This window comes from Anneissia japonica, unplaced genomic scaffold (genome assembly GCF_011630105.1).
Source record: "Anneissia japonica isolate Jap-2015-1 unplaced genomic scaffold, ASM1163010v1 scaffold2918_len238339_cov177, whole genome shotgun sequence".
In the NCBI taxonomy this organism is placed as follows: domain Eukaryota; kingdom Metazoa; phylum Echinodermata; class Crinoidea; order Comatulida; family Comatulidae; genus Anneissia; species Anneissia japonica.
In genome coordinates, this window is record NW_022734790.1 from 231,687 (window position 1) to 239,048 (window position 7,362).

At 36.6% G+C, this 7,362-nt stretch overlaps 2 long non-coding RNA genes across 2 annotated transcripts; both read left to right on the top strand.

Moving 5' to 3' along the window:
• Nucleotides 1-343: 343 nt before the first annotated feature.
• LOC117116496 lies at nucleotides 344-1,972 on the top strand. The gene is made up of 2 exons (XR_004446765.1): nucleotides 344-377; nucleotides 1,440-1,972. It is a non-coding gene; the product is annotated as an uncharacterized LOC117116496 (long non-coding RNA).
• Nucleotides 1,973-3,930: 1,958 nt separating this feature from the next.
• On the top strand, nucleotides 3,931-7,246 carry LOC117116492. The gene is made up of 3 exons (XR_004446762.1): nucleotides 3,931-5,327; nucleotides 5,964-6,063; nucleotides 6,203-7,246. It is a non-coding gene; the product is annotated as an uncharacterized LOC117116492 (long non-coding RNA).
• The last annotated feature ends 116 nt before the right edge of the window (nucleotides 7,247-7,362 follow it).

The following is a 7,362-nucleotide window of genomic DNA, read 5'->3' on the forward strand; positions in this document are numbered from 1 at the left end:
CTTGCTCTGTGGTCTATTTAGCATTTTAAATGCATCTGTAACTTCCCCTAACACAGCATAGCTAACTTCAACCACAAGGAGGAGCATGGGGCATTCTGAGTGAACTTCTTTTCTTTAAGGGTTTTTAGTGCTAAGGAAGACACCCGATCAGTCCACTCTGCAGTATGGAACATTGCAAACGAATTTGCTTCCTCTTTCAGCCGAATACCTCTGCCCAACTTTATCATACAGCACTTCACTAAGGAGTGCCCAATGTGCAATCCTAATGAAAGATTTTTAGTCATTGTGACACCACTAATGGTTATTTTTTCTTCTTTTATGCATAATATGGTTCGACGACGACATCAAATTGGGTGCCATCAATACACTCAAATAAGGTTAACTTTGGCCTTTCGACAAGTTATCTCATCACTTTTAGTAGACGTCCCAGCTGTCAAATTTTTTGTGAAATGTAGTGCATCTTACTTCCACCTGACTTATGCAAAAGTATAGAACCAAAATTTTAAATGATATCATCATCCGATAATATTGACTTAACTTCATCTTCCCTCATGTTAAAAAGAATATTATCAGTTTTAACACTATGTTTACAGTTTCTTAAACATGTTGCCGTAACTCGCTTTTAACTACAAATCCCAAGAAGTTGATGCACGGTAAGTAGTCCTCTGCCACCTTTGTTTGATTGAATCTTAGCATTACGATGAGTGTTCCTCTGCCATCTGCTAGTGTTCTCAAGTTACGGTAGAAGTTTCCCATGAGACAAAGTTTCTAGATTCGCCAGTTGATGCTAAAATTCAAATGGCATGCTATTTTGCACTGTAATTTGTGGCAGAAATAGCACGCCTGTTTTTTGTTGTACACCCTCTTACCATCATTTCCCGCACAATAATTAGGCACATTGATTTCAGGATACTTGGTCTGATTCTGAGTTTGTAGAACATTTTTGTGAAATATAGTACATCTTACTTCCACCTGACTTATGCAAAAGTATAGAACCAAAATTTAAAATGATATCATCATCCAATAGTATTGACTTAACTTCATCTTCCCTCATGTTAAAACGAGTATTTTCAGTTTTAACACTATGTTTACAGTTTCTAACATGTCGCCATAACTCAAGCAGTTGATGCACGGTAAGTAGTCCTCTGCCACCTTTGTTTGACTGAATCTTCGCATTACGATGAGTGTTCCTCNCACCCGATCAGTCCACTCTGCAGTATGGAACATTGCAAACGAATTTGCTTCCTCTTTCATTTGGTCATCTTTTGGCTGAATACCTCTGCCCAACTTTATCATAGAGCACTTCACTAAGGAGTGCCCAATGTGCAATCCTAATGAAGGATTTTGTCATTGTGACATCACTAATGGTTATTTTTTCTTCTTTTATGCATAATATGGTTGAGGCTTCGACGACATTATACATCAATACACTCAATAAGGTTAACTTTGGCCTTTCGACAAGTTATCTCATCACTTTTAGTAGACGTCTCAGCTGTCACATTTTTTGTGAAATGTAGTGCATCTTACTTCCACCTGACTTATGCAAAAGTATAGAACCAAAATTTAAAATGATATCATCATCCAATAGTACTGACTTTGTACTGTAATTTGTGGCAGAAATAGCACGCCTGTTTTTTGTTGTACACCCTCTTACCATCATTTCCCGCACAATAACTGGGCACATTGATTTCAGGATACTTGGTCTGATTCTGAGTTTGTAGAACATTTTTGTGAAATGTAGTACATCTTACTTCCACCTGACTTATGCAAAAGTATAGAACCAAAATTTAAAATAATATCATCATCCAATAGTATTGACTTAACTTCATCTTCCCTCATGTTAAAACGAGTATTTTCAGTTTTAACACTATGTTTACAGTTTCTAACATGTCGCCATAACTCAAGCAGTTGATGCATGGTAAGTAGTCCTCTGCCACCTTGTTTGACTGAATCTTCGCATTACGATGAGTGTTCCTCTGCCATCTGCTAGTGTTCTCAAGTTACAGTAGAAGTTTGACATGAGACAAAGTTTTTGTAACCCGAAGTTTCTAGATTCGCCAATTGATGCTAAACTTCAAATGGCGTGCTATTTTGCACTGTAATTTGTGGCAGAAATAGCACGCCTGATTTTTGTTGTACACACTCTTACCATCATTTCCCGCACAATAATTGGGCACATTGATTTCAGGATACTTGGTCTGATTCTGAGTTTGTAGAACAACTATTAACAACTTCTTTCTGCAAATCAGCATTATCTCTTGTAGAAACTTGTGGGTTAGGTCCACATGCTCAACAATGGAAAATTGTGGGGCGCTGAATCACATTGCGGCATTGGATCATTCATCATGTTGTGAAACAATTGAAACATGGCATTGGTTAGGACAGAGTGCTAAAACGAGGTCTATAGAGCTCTCTAAAAAGAGAGCTCATTTTTAAGTTATATCAACTAAATGGAAAATCCTAAAATTGTATGGTGTACCTATATTTTCAGTGGTAGCTTTGACATATACATTTTCATTGAAACAAACCAAGTTTTCATTTAACACTAGCACTATATAAGAGCTACAAATACTGAAAGTTTGGTAGGGATTGGATAAGTAGTTTATTAGTTATGAAGTCACAACCAATCCACATTGCGTCAAATTTTTACAATTTATTAAATTAGCGTTAATGTTTAAAATTAAATATAAAATGGTTTACCATTATTATAGCGTCTTTTAAGACATTTTATTTTATATTAATGGGCACCATTCTTTTGTCAGTCCAGCCTTTTTTCACAGCTCCGAGGTGTTTTCTCCTCTTCTTTACTCTATCCGAGGACTTTCGCTCTTCGCGTCGCACACGACATGCTAATGTCATGAATATGTCCTGGCTCAATATTGAGTTCTTTAAATGTGTCCAAAATACTTTTCATGCCATCATTAAAATAGGCAACTGCTTGGTATGTTGCAGTTTCTAGAGTACGTCTCTGTACAAACGTGTCCTTGTGGCATCGTTGCCAAATCAGATTGTTCAGGCACTCGTTCTGTGTTTTTCCATGCAGACATTTAAATTGCATCAACTCAAATCAAAATTGATAATTTGACAGTCTTGACTTTAAAAAATGTATAAAAATCGTTATTGACTTCCAATATGTCTAAACTCGAAATTGCAAATGTACTCTTATTTATTTTAAGAAAATTCATTCAGTCTAAAACAATGTTTTTTGAGGATATAAAGAAAAATTTGATTTCCCCGCGAAGGAAAAAAGTTAGCGTCCTGTTGTCAGGCAGTTCGTTGACGTTATATTTAATTACTCCCTCTGTTGACGCGTGACGTAACCCGGAAGTATCGAGTTATTGGTAATCATTATGGAATATTAACATACGTGCCCTATCACCAGATGAAATTTTAAATAAAATATGCTAAAATTGATTATTATCAATCATTAGTTACCTTGTAAGCAACTTCTTTTCTACATCATTAAGGCTTAGGAATATTTCTTGATTAGCCTCCGTGCTCTGTGGTCTATTTAGCATTTTAAATGCATCTGTAACTTCCCCTCCTCTTATTATAACTGCCACAAACACAGCATAGCTAACTTCAACCACAAGGAGGAGCATGGGGCATTCTGAGTGAACTTCTTTTCTTTAAGGGTTTTGAGTGCTAAGGAAGACACCCGATCAGTCCACTCTGCAGTATGGAACATTGCAAACGAATTTGCTTCCTCTTTCAGCCGAATACCTCTGCCCAACTTTATCATACAGCACTTCACTAAGGAGTGCCCAATGTGCAATCCTAATGAAGGATTTTGTCATTGTGACATCACTAATGGTTATTTTTTCTTCTTAAACAATGTACTCTCAACGTTCATTTCAACGCAACGCAACGCAAACGCAACGCAACGACAACGGGTAAAACGCGTTGGGATTTTTGCAATAAAACTGGCCGGTACTGTATACAACCATGGAGGTATAAATTAGATACAGTACCTCCTGATTCAACCATGGAGGCTAATTCCTCCATGATCCAACCAACCAGCCACGAAAGCGCATCTTGTCACCGCGACTGCGTATGAAACTCTTGTAATTGGAAGTCTCAAACTTACTCAATTTATCCTTTAGTTTGTAACTTTGTAGATCATGGACGTAATATTTGTTAATAATTGCTAATGATTTTTATTAATGTCATACGTGTTATTATTCTTTTCATCTGTTTCTAACGTCCTTTGAATATTATCGGACATAGATGATTTATTTACTCTCCATCTGAAAGAACCATCATATGTGCGTTCATTGTTTTCTGGTTATACTCCATCTTGCCGTCTCTGTTTCGGAGTCATCTCTGCCATCGGCCGATAATGATCTGGCGCCAAACATCGTGCAACTGCTGGTTCTCTTGACGTAGGCTTTCGTCAAGGTTGGAATAAGTACATGGTTAAGTATACCAAAGCATTTGTCATCATCACCACCACCACCATCATCGTAAAAAAACCACTGGGGTAAGCCAGTAAACTTATATAGTCAGTTTGAATTAAATATACTTGAATGTCATTTTGTTTTATATTCATACAAAATACATTATCTTTTTAAGGTATCTTAAGATTCTACTAATAAATAATAATTTGCCTAACGGAAGGAATAATCTACCATAAACTCAATCACATAATTATTTATTGCAAAATCATTCATTGTTATCACATTAAATGAATTGAAAAATAACGGTTTATATTATTATTATTGTTCATCAGATACTTTTGCAAACTCAGCAGAACAAATACAAATACAAAAACCATTCATCGACAGAAGGCAAACACGAACTATTGTTCATTTGTAACGAAGATCTTCTCACAAACCTAGAATAAAAAGAAAGAAAAACATTGTATTTGTTAGATACAGGTACATAATCAAGATGCTATATTTATTTCTGTTTTATAACATGTAGGTTCTTCTAATCATTAAAGCAATTACTCAGCAGGCTCTACTTTCTGCAAGATCGACACTTTTGATGTGAACGTACCGAAGTTTAATCTTCTGTTGGGATGTATACACCTGGAAAGAAATGATCTGAAAAAATAGTATCATAATACTAAATGAATGTCATAATCATAAATTTCTCACCTCAGCCGCATGCTTGGTGAGGCTAATGTGATCTAGCCACCACCCCCTGGATTATCACCCCGCTGCAATTGCATATATTTTCCACCTATTTTCTTGATTGCTGTAGTTTAGAAAAGCTGCCGAAACTGCATGGCCACCCTCTTTAAAATAATACGAAGGTTCTGATTATCAGTGGGACGTACAGTATTGCTGTATTACGGGTGGTGGTAACACAAGTGGTGGATTCAGGTAAGAAGCAAGCCATCCTCCCCCTATATTTTTTTTATTTTATTTTTTATATTTCTGCCTCGCAGATTCACTACTTGTGTTTTTATATTGTATTGTATTTTATGTTAAAGCAAAATATATCTAATGCTCCTATTTTTCGTATTACTGGATTCGCCACACTGAAAATGAAGGACTTATTAGGCCCTAGATGAATTTTCTGAAAACATGATTTTTTATATCTTTAATCTTAATGAATAAAAAATATAGGCTTCTTAAAATTCAGAACGTCAAAGCTTTCAAGGGTTCCCTATCACCGCAGGAAATTGACGATCCCAGCCAACACACACCCCCCACCCCATTATAGCAGGCCTACATACAGCAACGTCATCATAGGGCCCTGAAATTAATCTTGCACTAGGGCCCATTCTCGCCTACCTACCTGCTGAAATACAAAATACATGGCGTCATATAATATCCTTTATAATGGATAGTCACTCAATATTATTATGATGTTGTGACAACAAATTTTTTTGTTGACTAAAAAATCGGCCTCAATTATTCCAACATATCTTCGACCTCGAGTGCAAACCTAAGTTAATATGAAGGAGAAATGTCTGTATGTTCATGATGAGATAATTGTGATTATTTTAATTACAGGAGATTCATGGTACCAGAACGAGCAAATGAAGATTTTGATAATGGTGAATCCACTCAGACTGAAGGAAGTGAAGATCTAGCAGAGGGTGCATTTCAGGAGGTAAATTACAGTTAAATAAAATGCAGTGAAAAATTGTCTTTGTCTCATTTTTTGGATTGTGATTTGCTGAAGAAAATCACAATTCACAGACAGGAATTTTGTATAATATAATAAAGTAATATTTTCTCATATCTTTCAGCCGACGAGTCTTAGTATCGACCTGCCGGGCGGGGATCAGCCCATTTCAAGTGAAGGAAGCGACATGACGAGGATGGATTCTCTCATAGCTGTCCTTTCTTTTTGCTGTGAAGCATCACTTGTCTGGAAGCGCCCTTGAAGATCTCATAACACTTACTACTTTGCACTCTCCCAATGCCTTACCATCATCGAAATACCTATTTGTAATGAATACATAGAATGTGGTGACGATATTGTATACACGTGCAATAAGTGTGGAAAGGAATTTGTCAAAGAAGATAGCATGAAAAATGACAGGTGGTCATGAACATACTGTAACTGATATTACTGATGGTCAATTGTACAGGGAAATGAAAATAGAAGGGATGCTCAAAACACAGATGGTGTTGAATATAGGAGTCTTCTCAGTACTCTATCTGGCCTGTTCTTAAAATGATTTAATGAATTGCCTTTTGTTTGGTTTGTACAGTTGAGTTAAGACCTATGGTACAAAACATGGTACAGTACAATGGATTTAATGGCTGCGGATACTGCAAGCATAAAGAAGAATACTATACAATGACCCACCACCTCCACAATAAACAGACAGGGAATTTTATTTAGCTCATTGGTGCATGCTTGTTTGCACAGACAGTGTTAGAAATTGGGGCCCTCTGTGGGCCCCAATTAGATTTGTTAAATCTAACAAATCTCTTCAAAGTAGCACTCCAAGAGTTTTGGGGTAAACCATATCTGTCAATGTTTTCTTAGAAAATGGAGAAAAATCTATGCAAAATTTTATTTTGTTGTCCCATGGGCTGGGGGTTGAATACCAGGGGTCTAAACAATGAAGGAAAATAACTGAGAAAGTGAGATAAAGATGAAATGGTCAGTGAGTAATAATTATTGTCACAAGATATTATGAGCAAAATCCAACCTTCCAGAATCAACATCAAAAATGGTACTACCAGGGTAATTACTATAGTACTTTGTGGGGGGGGGGGTTTGACCTGTCCGACAGGGGGATTTGAGGTTGCTGGGGGAAGGGTTTAAGAGAGGTTCCCCTCCCAAATGAGCATTTCAACACCTTCAACAATAATATAGCAATTTAGTCAATGACAAATGCAAATTATGAACACAAAGTTACTCTATGCTTTAGAGGAATGTGAAGTACATGTAGCT